The sequence below is a fragment of the Chiloscyllium plagiosum genome, unplaced genomic scaffold (genome assembly GCF_037043375.1).
Source record: "Chiloscyllium plagiosum isolate Xiang-an unplaced genomic scaffold, Cpla_swu_hap1 HiC_scaffold_24, whole genome shotgun sequence".
NCBI lineage: Eukaryota > Metazoa > Chordata > Chondrichthyes > Orectolobiformes > Hemiscylliidae > Chiloscyllium > Chiloscyllium plagiosum.
This window is the reverse complement of record NW_028270162.1, coordinates 32156856-32179800: the sequence shown is the minus strand read 5'-3', so window position 1 is coordinate 32179800 and position 22945 is coordinate 32156856. Positions and strand designations below refer to the sequence as shown.

The 22945-nt window shown below is 43.4% G+C and overlaps 1 protein-coding gene across 1 annotated transcript in view; it reads left to right on the top strand.

Annotated features, from left to right (window-relative positions):
- The first annotated feature begins 9717 nt into the window (after positions 1–9717).
- clip1a (CAP-GLY domain containing linker protein 1a) overlaps positions 9718–22945 on the top strand; it is a 146006-nt gene continuing 132778 nt past the window's right edge. Inside the window, exon 1 of the mRNA XM_087999795.1 lies at positions 9718–9835. The gene's annotated coding sequence lies outside the window, so the exon portion shown is untranslated. The remainder of the gene's footprint in view (positions 9836–22945) is intronic.

Sequence of the window (22945 nt, the reverse complement as noted above, 5' to 3'; positions counted from 1 at the left end):
CCCAGTGTCCACAGTTCCATTACTTGATGTTGCTGGTCGGCCACTCACTCTTCCAATGACATGCAAGTCCTGGGCTGCCTCCACCACCAAATTCTAGCTACCCAACGCCTGGAGGAAGAACGCCTCATCTTCTGCCTTGGGACCCTCCGACCACACAGCATGAACATTGATTTCACCAGTTTCCTCATCTACCCCACCTCATCCCAGATCCAACCCCATCTTGACACCACCTTCTTGAACTGTCCCACCTGTCCATCTTCCTTCCCACCTATCTGCTCCAGCCTCCGCTCTGACCTATCACCATCATCCCCTACCTGTATCTACCTACCACCTTCCAAGCTACCTTTCCTTCCGCCCCCCCCCCCCCCCCCCCCCCCCCCACACACACACGCATACACATATTTCTGATGAAGGGCTTATGCTCGAAACATCAACTCTCTTCAGATGCTGTCCGACTTGCTGTAGTTTTCCAGCACCACACTTTACGACTCTAATCTCCAGCATCTGCAGTCCTCACTTTCTCCCATTCTCTGCTGTTAGTGCTAGTGTTGACACTTCTTGTGTGTCAACGTTCCCTGTTACACTGCTGATAGTCCCTATATTCAGTGCCAACATTCTCTGGACACAGTGCTGACCCTGTTTTACACTCCCGGCATCCAATGCCCACACTCCCTCTATCCAATGTTAACACTCACTGGGCCTAGCAATGACCATCCCTGACCCAGCACAGGCATTCCCTGGACAGAGAGCTGGCAAACCCTGCATCCAGGCAGTGCACTTAGTGCTGATATTCCTTATATCCTCCGGTAATGTTCCCTGTATCCAGCATGGACACTCTATGTATTTGATTCTGACACTTTCTATACCCAGTACTGACAGTCATTGGACTCCCCATGGATACTCCCTAGACTTAACTCTGGAAATTTCTATATCAGGTGCTGACCCTTGTTAGACCTATTGCTGACTCTCCCTCTATTCTGTGCTGACACTCCTTCACTTATTTCTAACACACCCTGCCAATACTCTCCATATCCAGTGCTGACACCATCTATTCCCAGTGGCAGCACTACATCTAATGCTGCCTCTTCCTATATCCAGAGGTGATACAATATCCACTGCTGACATTTGCAATAGCCAGAGGGGACAATATATCCCTCCCTATATCCAGTGCTGACTCTCCATGTACGTAATGGTGATTTTCCCTTTAAAGGTAAAGGCTTCATAGCCTTCACAGATCACAGGGCTATTCACTCATCAGAGACAGTGAAGACTGGTGGTGGTTTTGTCTAAGGATCACCATGCCTCAGGCATTGTTAAGGAGGAGAGTAGTTTATGGGAACTTTAGCTGGTGCAGAAACTAACATCATATTGCTAACTTAATTCTACATTGCAAAACAGCCATCCATCCAACTGAATTAACCAACCTCTCACTCTCCCTAAACCCAATGGTGACATTATATCAAGTGCAGAGTCTGCCTATCTCACACTATATCCAGTATGATCTCTATATACAGGGTCTAGATTATACAGAGGAAAGTGCACCCTGTACTGATGTTCTGTACATTGAGTGGTGACACTGTACCCAGTGCTGATCTCTCTATACCCAGAGCTGACACTATATCCAGTGCTGACATCATACCCAGCGCCTACTCTCTTTGTGCCTGAGGTGATATTGCAAACTATCTCTATAATCCTGTGATGACACTATACCCAGCGGTGACTCTATTTCCTATGGGGGTACATTATACCCAGTGCTAACTCTCTCTATACTTTGTGCTGACTCTCTACATCTTGTGGTGAGATTATTATGTACAGTACTGACACTCTTGACATCCTATTGTGACAGTATAGGAAACAGCGAGGTCTGCAGGTGCTGGAGATCAGAGTTGAGAGTGTGTTTCTGAAAAAGCACAGCAGGTCAGGCAGCATCTAAGGAGCAGGAAAAATTGACGTTTTGAGCTGGAGCCCTTCATCAGGAATGAGGCTGGGAGCCTCAGGGGTGGAGAGATAAATGGGAGGGGATTGGGCCTGGGAGAAAGTAGCTGAGAGTGCAATAGGTGAATGGAGGTGGGAGTGAAGGTGAGAGGTGGGAGTGAAGGTGATAGGTCGGAGATGAGGGTGGAGCGGATAGGTGGGAAAAAGATTGACAGGTGGGAAGGTCATGAGGGTGATGTTGAGCTGGAAGATTGGAACTGGGGTAAGGTGGGGGTAGAGGGAACTGAGGAAACTGGTGAAGTCCACATTGATGCCCTAGGATTGAGGGGTCCTGAGGCAGAAGATAAGCGTTCTTCCTCCAGGTGGTGAGGGAGTGGCGATGGAAGAGGCCCAGGACCTGCATGTCCTCGGCAGAGTTGAAATGTTTGGCCACGGGGTGTTGGGGTTGATTGGTGTCAGTGTCCTGGAGATATTCTCTAAAGCACACTGCGACAAGGCATCCAGTTTCCCCAATGTAGAGGAGACTGCTTCGGGAGCAATGGATACAATAAATGACATATGGAAGTACAGGTGAAACCTTGATGGATGTGGAAGGCTGCTTTGGGGCCTTGAACGGAGGTGAGCGGAGTGGTGTGGGCACAGGTTTTGCAATTCCTGTGGTGGCAGAGGAAGATGCCAAGAGGGGAGGGTGACTTCTTAGGGGGCGTGGACCTGACTAGGTAGTCACGGAGAGAACAGTCTTTGCAGAAAACAGATAGGGGTAAGGAGGGATATATATCCCTGGTGATGGGGTCCATTTGTAGGTGGCAGAAGTATTGGTGGATAATGCGATTTATGCGGAGGTTGGTGGGGTGGAAGGTGAGGACCTGGGGAGGATCTTTCCTTGTTGTGGTTGGATGGTTGGGGTTCGAGGGCGGAGGTCCCCCCTGTCAATCTTCTTCTCACCAATCCACTACACCCTCATCTCCGACCTATCACCTTTACCCCCACCTCTATCCACCTATTGCAGTCTCAGCTACCTTCTCCCCAGTCCCACCCCCTCCCATTTATCTCTCCACCCCTGAGGATCCCAGCCTCATTCCTGATGAAGGGCTCCAGTCTGAAATGTCGATTTTCGAGCCCTATGGATGCTGCCTGACCTGCTGTGCTTTTCCAACAACACACTCTCAACTATTGTGACAGTATACCCAATGCTGACTCTCGCTATATCCTGTGGTGCCAATATATCCAGTACTGACTTCCTTTATGTCCTGTGCTGACGGAATATTCAGTGCTGACCTTTTCTGTGTATAGTGGTGTCTGTATATCCAGCGGTGGTTCTCTCTACATTCTGTGCTGACTCTGTATATTTAGTGCTGATTCTCTCTTTATCCAGCTATGACAGTGTATTCAGTGCTGATTCTCTCTATATCCTGTGGTGACAGTATATTCAGTGCTGATTCTCTCCATACCCATTTGTGACGGTATATCCAGTGCTGCAGCTCTCTGTATCCAATCATGACAGTACATTCAGTGGTAACAGTATATCAAGTGCTTGCTCTATATCCTGTGCTGAATCTCTATATACAGTGCTGACTCTCCCTCTATCCTATGGTGACAGTACATCAAGTGCTGATTCCCTCTATATCCAGTGGTAATAGTAAATCCAGTGCTGACAATAAATCTAGCACTGGCCCTCTCCATATCCATTGCTGATATTTTCTATATCCAATGGTGACAGTATATCCTGTGCTGACTCTCTATACTCAGTGCTGATTCTCTCCATATCCATTTGTGACAGTATATCCAGTGCTGTATCTCTCTATATCCAGTTGTGACAGTATATCCAGTGCTGCATCTCTCTATATCCAGTTGTGACAGTATATCCAGTGCCGATTCTCCCTATATCATATGGCGACAGTACATTAAGTGCTAATTCTCTCTATATTCAGTGGTAATAGTAAATCCAGTGCTGATACTATCTATATCCAATGGTGGCAATATATCCAGTGCTGACTCTCTATATATCCGGTGCTGGTAGTATATCCAGGTGCTGAGTCTATATCCAGTGGTGACATGATACAGTATATCCAGTGCCAATTCTATATCCAGTGGTGACATATCCAGTGCTAACAGTATATCTAGTGCTCTCTCTATATACCCAGTGGTGACAATATATCCAGTGCTGACTCTTTATATCCAGTGGTGACAGCATGTCCAGTGCTGACTCTATATCCAGTGCTGACTCTCTATATCCAGTGCTGATTCTCTCTAGATATCCAGTGGTGACAGTGTGTGCAGTGCTGACACTCTCTGTATCCAGTGGTGACAGTGTGTGCAGTGCTGACTCTCTGTATCCAGTGGTGACAGTGCATGTAGTGCTGACACTGTCTGTATCCAGTGGTGACACTCTGTATCCAGTAGTGACAGTGTGTGTAGTGTTGACTCTGTATCCAGTAGTGACAATGTATGTAGTGCTGACTCTCTGTATCTAGTGGTGACAGTGCTGACTCTCTGTATCCAGTGGTGACAGTGTGTGCAGTGCTGACTCTCTGTATCCAGTGGTTACAGTGCTGACTCTGGATCCAGTGGTGACAGTGTGTGTAGTGCTGACACTTTCTGTATCCAGTGGTGACAGTGTGTGTAGTGCTGACACTCTCTGTATCCAGTGGTGACAGTGTGTGTATTGCTGACTCTCTGTATCCAGTGGTGACAGTGCTGACTCTCTGTATCCAGTGGTAACCGTGTGTGCAGTGCTGACACTCTCTCTATCTAGTGGTGACAGTGTGTGCAGTGCTGACACTCTCTGTATCCAGTGTGATAGCGTGTGTAGTGCTGACTCTCTGTATCCACTGGTGACAGTGTGTGCAGTGCTGACACTCCCCGTATCCAGTGGTGACAGTGTGTGTAGTGCTGACACTCTCTGTATCCAGTGGTGACAGTGTGTGTAGTGCTGACTCTCTGTATCCAGTGGTGACAGTGTGTGTAGTGCTGACTCTCTGTGTCCAGTGGTGAATGTGCTGACTCTCTATCCAGTGGTGACAGTGTGTGTAGCGCTGACTCTGTATCCAGTGGTGACAGTGTGTGTAGTGCTGACTCTGTATCCAGTGGTGACAGTGTGTGTAGTGCTGACTCTCTGTATCCAGTGGTGACAGTGTGTGTAGTGCTGACACTCTCTGTATCCAGTGGTGACAGTGCTAACTCTCTGTATCAAGTGGTGACAGTGTGTGTAGTGCTGACTCTGTATCCAGTGGTGAGTGTGTGTAGTGCTGACACCCCTGTATCCAGTGGTGACAGTGTGTGTAGTGCTGACTCTCTCTGTATCCAGTGGTGACAGTGTGTGTAGTGCTGACTCTCTGTATCCAGTGGTAACAGTGTGTGTAGTGCTGACTCTCTGTATCCAGTGGTGACAGTGCTGACTCTCTGTATCCAGTGGTGACAGTGTGTGTAGTGCTGACACTCTGTATCCAGTGGTGACAGTGTGTGTAGTGCTGACTCTGTATCCAGTGGCGACAGTGTGTAGTGCTGACTCTGTATCCAGTGGTGACAGTGTGTGTAGTGCTGTCTCTGTATCCAGTGGTGACAGTGTGTGTAGTGCTGACTCTCTGTATCCAGTGGTGGCAGTGCTAACTCTGTATCCAGTGGTGACAGTGTGTGTAGTGCTGACTCTGTATCCAGTGATGACAGTGTGTGTAGTGCTGACACTCTCTGTATCCAGTGGTGACAGTGTGTGTAGTGCTGACTCTGTATCCAGTGGTGACTGTGTGCGGTGCTGACACTCTCACTATCCAGTGGTGACAGTGTGTGTAGTGCTTACACTCTCTGTATCCAGTGGTGACAGTGTGTGTAGTGCTGACACACTCTCTATCCAGTGGTGACAGTGTGTATAGTGCTGACACTCTCTGTATCCAGTGGTGACAGTGCGTGTAGTGCTGACACTCTCTGTATCCAGTGGTGACAGTGTGTGTAGTGCTGACTCTCTCTCTATCCAGTGGTGAGAGTGCGTGTAGTGCTGACACTCTGTCTATCCAGTGGTGACAGTGCGTGTAGTGCTGACACTCTCTCTATCCAGTGGTGACAGTGCGTGTAGTGCTGACATTCTCTGTATCCAGTGGTGACAGTGTGTGTCGTGCTGACACTCTCTGTATCCAGTGGTGACAGTGTGTGCAGTGCTGACACTCTGTATCCAGTGGTTACAGTGCTGACTCTGTTTCCAATGGTGACAGTGTGTGCAGTGCTGACACTCTGTATCCAGTGGTTACAGTGCTGACTCTGTATCCAGTGGTGACTGTGTGTGTAGTGCTGATTCTGTATCCAGTGGTGACAGTGTGTGTAGTGCTGACACTCTCTCTATCCAGTGGTGACAGTGTGTGTATTGCTGACTCTCTGTATCCAGTGGTGACAGTGCTGACCATCTGTATCCAGTGGTGACCGTGTGTGCAGTGCTGACACTCTCTCTATCTAGTGGTGACAGTGTGTGCAGTGCTGACACTCTCTGTATCCAGTGTGATAGCGTGTGTAGTGCTGACTCTCTGTATCCACTGGTGACAGTGTGTGCAGTGCTGCCACTCCCCGTATCCAGTGGTGACAGTGTGTGTAGTGCTGACACACTCTGTATCCAGTGGTGACAGTGTGTGTAGTGCTGACTCTCTGTATCCAGTGGTGACAGTGTGTGTAGTGCTGACTCTCTGTGTCCAGTGGTGACAGTGCTGACTCTCTGTATCCAGTGGTGACAGTGTGTGTAGCGCTGACTCTGTATCCAGTGGTGACAGTGTGTGTAGTGCTGACTCTGTATCCAGTGGTGACAGTGTGTGTAGTGCTGACTCTCTGTATCCAGTGGTGACAGTGTGTGTAGTGCTGACACTCTCTGTATCCAGTGGTGACAGTGTGTGTAGTGCTGACTCTCTGTATCAAGTGGTGACAGTGTGTGTAGTGCTGACTCTCTGTGTCCAGTGTTGAAAGTGCTGACTCTCTGTATCCAGTGGTGACAGTGTGTGTAGCGCTGACTCTGTATCCAGTGGTGACAGTGTGTGTAGTGCTGACTCTGTATCCAGTGGTGACAGTGTGTGTAGTGCTGACTCTCTGTATCCAGTGGTGACAGTGTGTGTAGTGCTGACACTCTCTGTATCCAGTGGTGACAGTGCTAACTCTCTGTATCAAGTGGTGACAGTGTGTGTAGTGCTGACTCTGTATCCAGTGGTGAGTGTGTGTAGTGCTGACACCCCTGTATCCAGTGGTGACAGTGTGTGTAGTGCTGACTCTCTCTGTATCCAGTGGTGACAGTGTGTGTAGTGCTGACTCTCTGTATCCAGTGGTAACAGTGTGTGTAGTGCTGACTCTCTGTATCCAGTGGTGACAGTGCTGACTCTCTGTATCCAGTGGTGACAGTGTGTGTAGTGCTGACACTCTCTGTATCCAGTGGTGACAGTGTGTGTAGTGCTGACTCTGTATCCAGTGGCGACAGTGTGTAGTGCTGACTCTGTATCCAGTGGTGACAGTGTGTGTAGTGCTGTCTCTGTATCCAGTGGTGACAGTGTGTGTAGTGCTGACTCTCTGTATCCAGTGGTGGCAGTGCTAACTCTGTATCCAGTGGTGACAGTGTGTGTAGTGCTGACTCTGTATCCAGTGATGACAGTGTGTGTAGTGCTGACACTCTCTGTATCCAGTGGTGACAGTGTGTGTAGTGCTGACTCTGTATCCAGTGGTGACTGTGTGCGGTGCTGACACTCTCACTATCCAGTGGTGACAGTGTGTGTAGTGCTTACACTCTCTGTATCCAGTGGTGACAGTGTGTGTAGTGCTGACACACTCTCTATCCAGTGGTGACAGTGTGTATAGTGCTGACACTCTCTGTATCCAGTGGTGACAGTGCGTGTAGTGCTGACACTCTCTGTATCCAGTGGTGACAGTGTGTGTAGTGCTGACTCTCTCTCTATCCAGTGGTGAGAGTGCGTGTAGTGCTGACACTCTGTCTATCCAGTGGTGACAGTGCGTGTAGTGCTGACACTCTCTCTATCCAGTGGTGACAGTGCGTGTAGTGCTGACATTCTCTGTATCCAGTGGTGACAGTGTGTGTCGTGCTGACACTCTCTGTATCCAGTGGTGACAGTGTGTGCAGTGCTGACACTCTGTATCCAGTGGTTACAGTGCTGACTCTGTTTCCAATGGTGACAGTGTGTGCAGTGCTGACACTCTGTATCCAGTGGTTACAGTGCTGACTCTGTATCCAGTGGTGACAGTGTGTGTAGTGCTGATTCTGTATCCAGTGGTGACAGTGTGTGTAGTGCTGACACTCTCTCTATCCAGTGGTGACAGTGTGTGTATTGCTGACTCTCTGTATCCAGTGGTGACAGTGCTGACCATCTGTATCCAGTGGTGACCGTGTGTGCAGTGCTGACACTCTCTCTATCTAGTGGTGACAGTGTGTGCAGTGCTGACACTCTCTGTATCCAGTGTGATAGCGTGTGTAGTGCTGACTCTCTGTATCCACTGGTGACAGTGTGTGCAGTGCTGCCACTCCCCGTATCCAGTGGTGACAGTGTGTGTAGTGCTGACACACTCTGTATCCAGTGGTGACAGTGTGTGTAGTGCTGACTCTCTGTATCCAGTGGTGACAGCGTGTGTAGTGCTGACTCTCTGTGTCCAGTGGTGACAGTGCTGACTCTCTGTTTCCAGTGGTGACAGTGTGTGTAGCGCTGACTCTGTATCCAGTGGTGGCAGTGTGTGTAGTGCTGACTCTGTATCCAGTGGTGACAGTGTGTGTAGTGCTGACTCTCTGTATCCAGTGGTGACAGTGTGTGTAGTGCTGACACTCTCTGTATCCAGTGCTGACAGTGCTAACTCTCTGTATCAAGTGGTGACAGTGTGTGTAGTGCTGACTCTGTATCCAGTGGTGACAGTGTGTAGTGCTGACTCTGTATCCAGTGGTGAGTGTGTGTAGTGCTGACACCCCTGTATCCAGTGGTGACAGTGTGTGTAGTGCTGACTCTCTCTGTATCCAGTGGTGACAGTGTGTGTAGCGCTGACCCTCTGTATCCAGTGGTGACAGTGTGTGTAGTGCTGACTCTCTGTATCCAGTGGTGACAGTGTGTGTAGTGCTGACACTCTGTATCCAGTGGTGACAGTGTGTGTAGTGCTGACACTCTCTGTATGCAGTGGTGACAGTGTGTGTAGTGCTGACACTCTCTGTATCCAGTGGTGACAGTGTGTGTAGTGCTGACACTCTCTGTATCCAGTGGTGAGTGTGTGTAGTGCTGACACTCTCTGTATCCAGTGGTGACAGTGTGTGTAGTGCTGACACTCTCTGTATCCAGTGGTGACAGTGTGTGTAGTGCTGACACTCTCTGTATCCAGTGGTGACAGTGTGTGTAGTGCTGACACTCTCTGTATCCAGTGGTGACAGTGTGTGTAGTGCTGACACTCTCTGTATCCAGTGTGATAGCGTGTGTAGTGCTGACTCTCTGTATCCACTGGTGACAGTGTGTGCAGTGCTGTCACTCCCCGTATCCAGTGGTGACAGTGTGTGTAGTGCTGACACTCTCTGTATCCAGTGGTGACAGTGTGTGCAGTGCTGACACTCTCTGTATCCAGTGGTGACAGTGTGTGCAGTGCTGACACTCTCTGTATCCAGTGGTGACAGTGTGTGCAGTGCTGACACTCTCTGTATCCAGTGGTGACAGTGTGTGTAGTGCTGACACTCTCTGTATCCAGTGGTGACAGTGTGTGTAGTGCTGACACTCTCTGTATCCAGTGGTGACAGTGTGTGTAGTGCTGACTCTCACGCGGTGTGTCTCGCTCTCTGTGGGCGGTGTCACCTGACGTCAGTTGGCGGGGCCGCTTCACTTGATCGGCGCTGCTGGAGCTGGAGGTCGGTGAGGCCTGTTCTGTCTTGGAGCTGGGGCTAAAGTTTCTCCAACTCGAGGTGAGTTTTTAAAACAAGGAGCTTTTGTAGAGTGATCCCCGCTGGGGGCTCGGTCGGCTGTGGCGGGCGGAGCCTCTGTGTTGGTGAATGTGGCTGGGCCTTGGCTCTCTGGCCCGGGCCTTTGGGAAAGAGAGCGGTTGAAAGCTGAGGATTGTCGGCACCAGGCAGAACATTGACTGCCTTTTTCCCAGTGAAGGCACCGGGAATCCCAGTCCCTTACTGCTATATGCAGCCACCCTTCTCTCCGTAGATGTTGGGCTATTTGAATTGTATTTTTAAAGAATGGATTTACTGTTCTTGTCAAATGACAACTCACACATTTCGGTTTGATTCCTGTCAGCATCGCCTGTTACTTTTCAAGTGTCCGCTGAATTTATAACTGTTGCACAACGATTGTAAATTGTGTCACAAAGCCATAACCATAAAATGAAAGATGGAATTGCATAACAACCTTTGTTGCTGACACTTCTAAATAAGTATGCCTTACTTAAGTTATTGAAATCCAGTTTATTTTAAGGTCGCATCCTGTAATGATAGTGGATTAAGTTCCAACAAACAAACGGTCCATGTGATATCCTGAGTTGGCTTTGACCAGCTGACACTCTCCTATTTGTCCAATTGTCTCCATGCCTAGTTTTATTTTCTTTGTAGTTTCAGTTACCTCAGTTTTAAAAAAAAAACTCCTTATTACTGACTAGTTGATTCTTCAGAACAAAGTCCATGTACCGAGATATTGAACTATTTACATCATGCATAGATATTTTGACATCAATCTGTTTGAGGTGCTATCACACTTCTAGTGTAGGTGAGAATTGATGCTGGGTCACCTGTTGTGTGCAATTATATTACTTTTAAGCCCCTCTATGACCTCTTCCTGCTCTATCTCTATTTCATCCAGCCCAGCAGCCCTTCAAAACATCTGTGCACCTCCAATTCTAACCTCTTTAACATTACTGATCTTAATCCTTATACGATAGGTGACCATGGCTTCAACTGCCTTTGCCCTAAACTGTGGAATTTCTTCTCTAAACCTCTCTGACTCAGTTCCTTGTTTTTCTCCTTCAAGACACTCTCGGACATACAACATAAAAATAGACCCTTCAGTCCAACTAGTCCATGCTAACCATGTTCCCAAACTAAAGTAGTCACATCTGCCTGCATTTGGCCCATATCCCTCCAAACCTTTCCTATTCATATACTTATCCAAATGTCTTTTAAATGTTGTAACTGCACCTGCTTCTACCACTTCCTCTGGCAGCTCATTCCACACATGAATGATTGTGTAAAAATAAAGTTGTCCCTCATGTCCTCCTCAAAACTTTCTCCTCTAACCGTAAAAGAATACCCATTAGTTTTGAACTTCCCCTAAAGAAAAGATCTTTGCTATTCACCTTACCTATGCCTCTTATGATTTTATAAACTTCTGTAACTTTACCCCTCAACCTCCTTCGCTCCAGTGAAAAAGGGCTTTTGCCCGAAACGTTGATTTTTCTGCTCAGATGCTGCCTGACCTACTGTGCTTTTCTAGCACCCCACTCTCGACTCTAATCTTCAGTATCTGAAGTCTTCACTTTCGCCTGAAAATAGTCCCAGTCTATCCAACTGATTTTTATAACTGAAACTCTATTTTCAGCAACATCCTGGTAAATCTCTTTTGGACCCCCTCCGATTTAGTAATGTCCTTTCTACCACAGGGTGACCAAACTGAAGAAGAAGCCTCACTGATGTCCTATGCAACCTCAACATGACATCTTCACTCCTATTCTCCAAGGCCTGAGCAAGCATGCTAAACACCTTCTTTAACCACCCTGTCTACCTGTGACACAAACTGCTTATGTACCTGAACCCTTGGGTTTCTCTGTTCTACAACCTACCTCTGGCCCTACCATTAATTGCATAAGTCCTGCCCTCGTTTGTTTTTGCCAAAATACAATACTTCAAGTTTATCCAAATTAAACTCCATCTGTCACTCCTCAGCCTATTGACCCAATTGATCAAGATCTCTGTAATTTGAGATAACCATGCCCATCCATTAAATCATCAATTTTGGTCACATCTGCAAATTTACTAACCATGCCTCCTATATTCTCATATAAATTGTTTATACAAATGGCAAACAAAAGTGGACCCACTATTGGTCCCTCTGGAACACCACTGGTCACAGGCCTCAATCAAAAAACAACCCTCCACCACGAACCCCTGTCTCTTACCGCCAAGCCAATTTTTGTATCCATTTGCCACGCTTGATCAGAATCCCATGTGATCTAACTTTACTATTTAGTCTAACATGTGGAACCTTGTCAAAGGCTTTACTAAAGTCCGTATAAACAATGCCTCCTGCTCTGGCGTCATGACTTTTTTTTGGTTAGTTCCTCTGAAAACTCAATCCAGTTTGTGAGATGTGATTTCCCATGCACAAAAACATGCTGACTATCCCTAATCAGTCCTTGCCTCTCCAAGTGCGCATAAATCCCATCTTTCAGAATCCCCTCCACTGATGTCAGGCTCAGGTCTGTAGTTCCCAGACTACTGCTTACAGCCTTAAGTAAAGGCAAAACATTAGCCACCCTCCTGTCCTCTGCCACCTCATCTGTGGTTATAGATGATACAAATGTTTCTTTTAGGGACCCCACAATTTCTTCGCCAACTTCCTGCATGTCCTGGGATGCACTTAGAGTCATACAGATGTACGGCACAGAAACAAACCCTTTGGTCCAACTCGTCTGTGCCGACCAGATATCCCAACATAATCTAGTCCCATTTGCCAGCACTTGGCCCATATCCCTCCAAACCCTTTCCATTCATTAACCTGTCTAGAAGCCTTTTAAATGCTATAACCTTGATTACCTACAGATTTGATCACCTACAGATTTGACCACCTTTCTGCTTTCTCAGACCTCCAGCACTTCCTCTTCTACAAAGTTAACTGTTTTTGAAACGTGAATATTTATTTCTCTAAGTTCTCTAGCCTTCACTTCCTTCTCCACAGTAAAAACTGATGTGAAATATTCATTTAGTATCTCTCTCAACACCTGAAGTTCAGCACATCGATGACCTTGTTGATCTTCGAGGGGCGCTATTCTTACCCTCGTTGCTGTTTTGCTGTTTGAAGAATCTCTTTGGATTGTCCTTAACATAATCTGCCAAGGCAACCTCATGTTTCCTCTTTGCCTTCCTGATTTCCCTCTTAAGAATCCCTTAAAATCCATCTCTTTGACTAATCTTTTGGGCGTCTGTTCAAATACCCTGAAGCAAATCAGAGCCAAATAATGTTTTGTTCAGCTCCTGTGAAATGCCTTTGGACATTTTGTCAATTTGAAGGAGCTATATAATACAAGTGTTTTCTTCTAAATTCATCATAATGGTTATCAGCATTATAAAGTAAAACTACAATTCAGAAAAATATATTTTGTAAGTTCTGTGTCATTTTATGTAATTCTGAAGTATAAAAATAAGCTGAGACAGATTATTGTGGTGTCAATGACAAACCGGTTTATCCTCATGGAATGCCTAAATTAGTGGGTGTGTGTGTATATATTAAAACTGTTAAATTGAAGTTGAATGGTGCCTTTGAGCTGGACTGGTGGAAACAGCTCTTCAATTTATACTGTTTTTGTTCATAACCTAGCAAGATGGCATTGATATAGGTTTGGAATTAATAGGTACCATTTTCCTGAGATAGTACAATGTATGGAGGAAGTATCTACTTGAATAACATTTTGTAAGCAGGAAATGTTGAGGTCAAATAGCATCTGTGGAATGAGAAACACTATAGTCAGTGATGTGGCATCAAAACCAGACAAGATTTCCATTATTAATGCATTGGACCTATTTGGTCTGGTCATTTTACAAGCTGGAGACACGGCAGATAAGGATGAGTCAATTAAATGAAAAGAAGTAAGCTATGCATATGTGCAGCATCAAGTCACTATTTTAAAGGACAAAAGCTTACATATATAGCATTTTTTGTTTGCAACTCTGGATGTCCCAAAGTCCATTTAATTGTGTACAGACTGATCAAAAAATTCATAATGGATAATAGATGTGGTGTTGAGGTTAATTTCAAAGTACTAGGGACACATTGGGAAATCTGGAAAGGACACATTCGGAATGAAAACATCATACTGTTGTTTTGATCTCAGCTGGAAATGACACCGGGCAATTCAGATGCCAGAATGAAACCTGACTTGATAGATCATGTGATTAATTTTTGCAGTTGGTTACCATGGTAGTTCATCCCTGAAACACATGTACACAAGTAGAACACAAAATAAAACAACAAAAACAGAAGTATAAATCTAAGAAGCTTAGAATTTAACCCACAGAGCACAACATAATTTCTACCTTTTTCCTAACACTGTTTTGTAGATAATCAATTCCAGAGAAAGATCACTCCTATCTCACCCTTTTAATTTCTTATTTATGTGACTTCCAATTTCCTTTCCCTTGGATTGCTGAGACTGTTTAATGACTTCTTACCTGGTTTGCAGCACGAATCTTTTTCAGTTCTGATGGCCTTTGCCTCTTTTTGGTTCCATGTCTGGAATGCATCTGTATACACGCTCAACTGTTGGACACTAAACTTCTTAAAACTCCTTTCTGTTAGGATGACTGGTTACCCTGAACTGAACTAATGATTTTCCATATCTGAAATCAAAAACTAAACAAATGGTCTCTGGTCTGTATGTAAATTCAGCATTATAACTGTCCCAACATGAACACTACTTGTATTCTGTCAGGCACATGTCTGAAGTTACATGCCTTCTTGGAAATTATGTATTTAGTCACTGTTTCGATTGACATTTTGAGCCTTTCTTTTAAAAAGAATGTTCATAAAACTAACCAAAATCTAATTTGCTCTATTTTAAGATCAAAATTATGAATATTACACAGGTATCCTACACATTTTTATCACAATATACTATTTTGGGTGGGGCAATGGTGGTGATGGCAGGAAGAAAAATTGAGACCATTGATGGATGGAGCAAGTTTTTAAAAAAAAAGGCAAGACACCATACCCAAGTTAACTTCTCTCAAAAATATTAAAAGAGAAGCTGCTGAAATTAGTCATGCTTGGCACTATCTTGAGACAAACATTCTAAGCTGCCCAAATTTTGTACAGCAGCTAACCCCAATCTTTTTAAGAGAGAAACAGAACTACAGGCCATTGAGCTTCATATTGCTCGTGGATCAAGAATTACAAGACATATTAAGAGGAAAATAGTATAAATTTGTAGGAGAATAAAATATGGGGGAGGGAAACTTAGTTGCCAAAAGAAGCAAAAGTAAAAACAGTATGGACATCAGTCAATAACCTTCAAACCCAATTAGGTAGAAGCTCTTAATGTTTTATCACTGTTCAAGAAAGTGACATGAAAAGTACAGGTCTGTCAGCTTAACTGCACTCATGAGGAGTAATTTTGAAAATGAATGTCAATAAGAGAATAAACTTGCATTTGAGAAACCAATAATTAAAGAGAACCAGAATGATTTTCCAAAAACATAATTTGTGTGAATAACTTGATTTCAAGTTATTTGAGGTAACAGAAAGTTGCTCAAGGCTGTTGGGCCAGTGATGTTTATGGACTTTTAAAATCATTCCTTACATCTGATACATGAAGTATATTAACATGGAAGTTCATGGAATTAAGAAAGCAGTGGCTGTATGGCTATATATATATATCTGCATTTATGACAGAAGAAGGTGATAGCGAATTATGGTTTTCTAAGTATGATTTGGTTTACATTGGTGTTCTCGATCAGTTTTGGGTTCACAGTTTTGATAGATGGCTTGGATGTAGGATGCAATATAAGTTTGCAAATCATATAATGCTTGGCAAAGTATTGCATTTTGTGAGGTTTAATAAGGAAAATATGCTATAAAGAATGGAATTTTGAAAAATGTAGGTGAACTTTTGTCTATATATTTAAATGCTTAAATCAGGGTAAGCAAGATAGATATGAGAGTATATGGTTTACTTGGGTTTACGGTTAGCGACATAGACTATGAAACAGACTTGCTCGTAATATAGGCCATAATTGGAATATTTTGTGAACATTTCTGGGTGTCAAGCTTTGGGAAAGATGTAAAAGCTTTGGAAAAGGTGCGCAGGGGATTTACCAGAATATAATTAGAATTTAGACACTTCTGTGATGAAGAAAGATTAGAAGTGCTGAGATTGCAATCCTTAAAATGAAAAAGTTTAAGAGCTGACTTCTAATGGAAGTTCTGAAAGAATAGATAGAAAAAAGCTATTCCCTTGATGAGTAGATCAATAGCCAAAAATCATTGAAATAAGATCATAAGAAAACAGGTTCAAATTGGAGTTGAGGTTTTTTTTGATTTGTTGGAATCTGGAATGTTCTACCTGAAATTTGGATAGAGAACTGGCTCGAAGGTAGAAGACAGCGGATGGTGATGGAGGGTGGCTTTTCAGGCTGGAGGCCTGTGACCAACGGTGTTCTACAAGGATCGGTACTGGGTCCACTTTTTTTTGTCATTTTATGTAAGTCATTTTGGATGTGAACACAAGAGGTATGATTAGTAAGTTTGTAGATGATATGAAATTTGTGGTGTAGTGGACAACCAAGAAGGTTACCTCAGTACAATGGGACCTTTGATCAGATGGACCAGTAGGCTGAGGAGTGGCAGGTGGAGTTTAATTTATTTAAATGTGAGGTGCTGCATTTTGGTAAGGCAAATCAGGGTAGGACTTATACACTTAATGGTAAGGTCCGGGGGGGGGGGATTGCCGAACAAAGAGACCTTGGAGTGCAGGTTAATAGTTCCATGGAAATGGTGTCTCGGGTCGACAGGATTGTGAAGAAGGCGTATGGTATTCTTCCCTTTATTGGTCAGCGCATTTAGTATAGGAGTTTGGAGGTGTACAGAACATTAGTTAGGCCACTTTTGGAATACTGCATTCAGTTATGGCCTCCCTGCTATAGGAAACTTGAAAGGGTTCAGAAAAGATTTACAAGGATGTTGCTAGGGTTGGAGCTACAGGGAGAGGCTGAATAGGATGGGGCTGTTTTACCTGGAGCATCAGATGCTGAGGGGTGACCTTCTAAAGAGGTTTATAAAATCATGAGGGGCTAAGATAGGGTGAATAGCCAAGGTCTTTTCCCTAGGATAGGGAGTCCAAACCGAGAGGGCATAGTTTCCAGGTGAGAGGGGAAAGATTTAAAATGGACCTGAAGAGCAATTTTTACTGAAGGGAGTGGTGCGTGTATGGAATGAGCTGCCAGAGGAAGTAGTGAAGACTGGTATAATGACAACATTTAAAAGGCATCTGGATTCAGAAGGGTTTAGAGGGATATGGGCCAAATGCTAGCAAATAGGACAAGATTTATTTAGGATATCTGATGGCCAAGTTGGACTGAAGGGTCTGTTTCCACACTGTACAGTTTTATGATTATGACTCTAAGTAATATTAGCTGTTAATCCCATTAATTTTCCAAGAGTGTTGAACAGAATATTTGAGGATGAGAAAAATAGAGTTGTGGACAAAAGCTGAGGGTGTGCAAATAACCACAACTCTACTGGGGTGGCATGGTGGCTCAATGGTTAGCACTCCTGCCTCACAGCACCAGTGACCCAGGTTCAATTCCCGCATTGGGCGACTGTCTGTGTAGAGTTTGCATGTTCTCCCTGTGCCTGTGTGGGTTTCCTCTAGGTGTTCTGGTTTCCTCCCACAGTCCGAAGATGTGTTGGTCAGGTGAATTGGCCATGCAAAATTGTCCATAGTGTTAGGTGCCTTAGTCAGGGGTAAATTTAGTGTAGTGGAATGGGTCTGGGTGGGTAACTCTTTGGAGGGTCAGTGTGGACTTGTTGGGCCGAAGGGCCTGTTCTCATACTGTAGGGAATCTAGTCTACTTGCAAAGATCCAGCACAAAGTATGGCTGTCTGAATGACCTGTTTATGTGGTGTACATTTCTGATTCTAACAGGAGGTAAGGAAAACTGTATAGGTTGAGAAGACAGTCTGAGTAGCAAATGACATTTTGTACAAAAAATGTATAGTAATTAGACAACAAGTGATATTAAAAATGCTGTCTTTTATGTGGATGTTTGCATGCTGTTTTGCTTCTGTGTTCAGAAAGTATACATAGGATTTTACAAACTATTTTAAATTTTGCTATTTATTTTGAAAATAAAAATTTGAATAATTACCTAAGTTGATTGTTTCTGTGGCATTCTCTACTTTACTTTTCAATTTTGAAGAAAATGTAGGATATTTGACATGGAGAACATATTTGCTATATTACTTGTGACAAGTGTACACTACCCTAAGTACGTTGTAAAGATCAAGAAATAAATAGATTCTCTTATAATAGAAGTGCAGATTGTCTTCCAAAAATATGTTGCATTGTGAATGAATTTTTGTTTTTAACTTTACTATCAGTAATCAAGCTTCAAGCAACAATGCAGCAGGAGAATAACGGTCCACACTCAGAGTGGATTTGTTATGCACCATTTTCGATTTAATAGTGATGACAATAGAAGACAAGAGAACATAATTTTGAGAAGGTTAGAAAAGAATTACATTAGGTTACTGATTTTTTTTGAATTGAGTAAAAGGAACCTTTGATTCAGGAAATCCTATTTAGTACACTGAACTTTTGAACTTTATGACAGTCCATATATCTGAATGTATATCTGTGAACGTTGTATTTCCATACATAGCCTGCATAAACTAAAACTGCTAACTACGTTAGACTTATTGGTTGTTTGAGGTGATTGCACTTTCATTTGAGACAGGCTAAAAGCATTCATCAACAACAGTATTTGTTGCCCATCTGTAAAAAATCTCTGAGAAGGTGGTGAAGAAAGATCACTGGACTTGAAATGTTAACTCGGTTTCTTTTTCCACAGATGCTGCCAGATGGACTGAGTTTCTCCAGCAATTTGTTTTGTTTCAGATCTCCAACATCTATAGGTGTTCATTTTATATGAAAAAGGTGATATTGAGTTGCCTCTTTGAATTGTTGTGGTCCATGTGAGTAGGTGCTGTTAGGGTGAGAATTTAAGTTTTTGATACAGTGACCGTGAATGAATGGTGATGTTGCAAATCAGGGTGGTTTGTATGCGTAGGAGGGCCGTTTGTTGTTGATTCTGTTTTATGTGTCTGCTGTCCTTGTCCTTCCAGATGGTACAGGTTCCAAGTTTGGCATTTGCAGATGAAGGAAGTTTGAGTTGCAGCAGTGTATCCTGTCAATGGTATATACTGCTGCAGCTCTGCATCATTGTTGATTTGGCCCTGGATGGTAGAACCACACTCAAGGCAAATGGGGATATACTATCACACTCCTGACTTGTATTTTGTAAATAGTGGACAGGCTCTGGGGATCCAGGATAGGAAGTGAGTTACTTACCCCGACCTCAAAATTCCCAGCTCCTGACATGTGCTCTTGTAGCCACAATATTAGGGTGGCTATTCTGGTTAAATTTGTAGTCAATAATAAAACCCCAAAGATGTTGACATTGAGGAATTCAGTGCTGTTAAGCCCACAGCTTAAGATTAATGAACCTAGTACACTACCCTGAGGAGAGCCTGAGCGATATCCTACAATTTAGTCTCTGACAGACACAATCATTTTATTTAACCAGGTATGACTCCAATTGTGGAATGTTTTCTCCTAATTGCCATTGGTTTCAATATTGCTAGGCTCCTTGATACCATTTTTGGTGAATTACTGCCTTGATATCAAGGACTGTCACACTCTCCTTTTCTCTGGTATTTACTTTCATGCTTGGTCGAAGGCTATAGGCCTGGAGAAGATCTAGTGGTGCATTGGTAGTGTCCCTACCATTGAGCCAGATGTTTTTGTTCCATTCCCATGAGTGTCATAACAGGGTGATTTAAAAATACCTATACTGAGGCCTAGCGTCTTGGCAAAACCAGAACTAAGGCGGCAGGGTGGCACAGTGGTTAGCACTGCTGCCTCACAGCGCTAGAGACCCGGGTTCAATTCCCGACTCAGGCGACTGACTGTATGGTGTTTGCACATTCTCCCAGTGTCTGCGTGGGTTTCCTCCGGGTGTTCCGGTTTCCTCCCACAGTCCAAAGATGTGCAGGTCAGGTGAATTGGCCATGCTAAATTGTCCGTAGTGTTAGGTAGAAAGGGGTACGTGTAGGGGTATGCGTGGGTTGCGCTTCAGCGGGGCGGTGTGGACTTGTTGGGCCGAAGGGCCTGTTTCCACACTGTAAGTAATCTAAATCTAAAGTAATCTAATCTAATCATCTAAGCAGATTATTGTTGAAAACTGCTGCTTGATATCAGGGCACACTTCATCACTTTGATCTGGAGTGGACAGAGGATGCGTAATTTCCAGGATTGGGTTTGTTCTATATTTTGTTCATGAGGTATAATTGGACAGTTTTACACATTGTCATTTTAAGTCCCACCCCAGGATTTTGGAAATAATCTAGCGTAACACTTCAATGTTGCATTGTTTGACATGCTGACCTTTGGTTGATTTGTTAAGCCAGAATCTGTAAACTGATCCTAAAAAAATCCTTTGGCAAAATTCCAACCATAAACATGGAGTATTTGTGAAATCCTGGCTAATGTTCTGTGTCCAGCAATACCAAAGAAAAGTACTGCTACTTTTTTCTTAGCTATTTGTGTGCTAGCTTACTGCTACATTTGTGTACGTACTAGTCACTTCCACTTGGAAAGTAACTACCTGTGGAATACTTTGGGCGATCCTGAGGGTATGATGATGTGCATTTCTTTTGCTAATTTTCTATCTCCATTTCTAAAATTTACTTATTTATATATTCTGTTTTGCAGTTTAGTGTTGTATTTGTGTATTTTGTTCGCTGTCTACCATCCAAGTGGAAATTTCTTCTTTCTGGTTGCATAACTTCCGATTGTTACTGAAGTTATCACTCAGATCAGTTCTATTCTAGTGGGACCACATTTGCTGAATATCGCCATCACTGCCCATCTGACTGGTTTATTAGTTGGCAAAGCTGAGTTTAGATTCAGTTTATGTATTTTATCAACTTAATATAAACTTTGTTTACTTTGAAAAATTATTGGAACATGAAAACCTCTTGATGGGAATGCAATGTGTGCAAACAATTTGGAATTCCCTAAACTGCATGTTGTATAATGCCTCAAGTTTGCCTTTTCTGTGCTAGCAATAAATCATGCTTTGATGTGATTCTGCAGTATCACACCTAAGTGGCTGTTTGTTAGGTATGAACCTCTGTTATTTTGATGGCTAATTCTACCACCTGGCAATTGCAGCCGAGTGTAATGGCAACCATTTCCTGTAGGTATGAGGAGTGGAAATGTGGGCTGAATTCTGTTCTCTTCCTCAATTAGTGACATTGCAGCTCAATGTTCCCACAGTCAACCCAGTATGATGTGTTAAATCAGTGTTAAGCAGATCAAACTTGGAATATTCTTGATGTTTTGTTGAGCCATGCAGATAATGTGTTGTGTTGAGTTAATTGATTTCAATTTGTAATATCTCATAAAAATACAAGCCCTGGATGTAGGTTTTCTCACTGAGCTGGAAGGTTCGTTTTCAGACGTTTCGTCACCATATTGGGTAACGTCATCAGAGAGTCTCCAGGTGAAGCATTGGTGGCATGGCCCACTTTCTATTTATGTGTTTAGGTATTCTTGGGTTGGTGATGTAATTTCCTGTTCTTTTTCTCAGGGGGTGGTAAATGGGATCCAAGTCAATGTATTTGTTGATAGAATCCCGGTTGCAATGCTATGCTCCGAGAAGATAGAGTTCTGGTTGAAATCTATCAACAAACACATTAACTTGGATCCCATTTACCATCCGATGAGAAAAAGAACAGGAAATGACATCACCACAGGAAATGACATCGTCAACCCAAGAAAACCTAAACACAGAAAGCAGGCCATGCCATCAATGCTTCATCCAGAAGCTCACTAATGTTACCTAGTATAGCGACGAAACATCTGAAAATGAACCTTCCACCTCAGCAAACAAACCTACATCCAGAACCTCGACCTGAGCTGCAAATCTTCTCAAAACTCACTAATACAAGTCCTGTTGAAGTTTAATTCAAATGTTATATCAGTAAATGTTGCATCAGTGACTCTCGTGAATCATACTGATGATAAGTTATCCTCATCTTTCTGCAGAAGATGTGTGAAGAATTTTTGGTGCTTAGTATTTTTCCAATTTTTTCATAGATTCCTTTTGTTTCAATCTTATTTTTAAAAACTTAAAAATGAGTGAAGAAGACTCTTCTGTTGTGTAGTTTTAACAAGCTCTGGGAGCATTCACTATTGCGGAGTGATTCAGCTTTTTTCAACAGAGATTATAATCAAATATACAAACTGTCCATATCTGATCCTGATCTCATCTAAGAAAATAATTTTCTTTTGATTTTGTTTGGGTCACAGAGATTAGCATAAGGCTGGTGGATTTTGAATTCAAATCAGGAATCCAATCCACCCAGACTTTGTGTTATAAAGTATTTAAAATATAGAGCTGACGGGAGTTAGCTTTCACAGCTTTGACTGATCATGTTTAATTCATTAGTGGTGATCACACTGGTATGAAAAAGATATTTAGGGTTTCAAAATTCCACCTGTGAAGCAGCACCCCAGACAAAATTATTCTCACAAGCCGATGTCTCACAACCAGGGAAACCAAATCAATATAAAAATTAACTTTGAAGAGTTTTCATTGACAGGAGATATGTTAATTGTCGATAGAGTATTAAAACTTTTGAGGAATTTACTTTTGAAAGCCAGCAACTGAAGCTTTTCTCCCTTTCCCACTAAGTATTGTATTTAGAAAATCACGATAATGTAAAAGTTGCCATGAAACTACATTTAAGCATTTTTTAGGCAACCTTGTAATTTCAATAAAAACTGAAAGAACTATGGATGCTGTAAATCAGAAACAAAAATAGAAACTGCTGGAAAAGCTCAGCAGAGCTGGCAGCATCTGTGGAGCAAAATCAGAGTTAATGTTTTGGGTCAAGTAACCCTCTCAGAACTGATGGTAGCTAGGAAAATATTGGTTTATATGCAGAAGATAGGGTGGGGTTGGGGGCAAGGAGTAAGTGAGAGGTGGGAATGGAGCCCAAAGAGAGAGAAGAACAGTTGA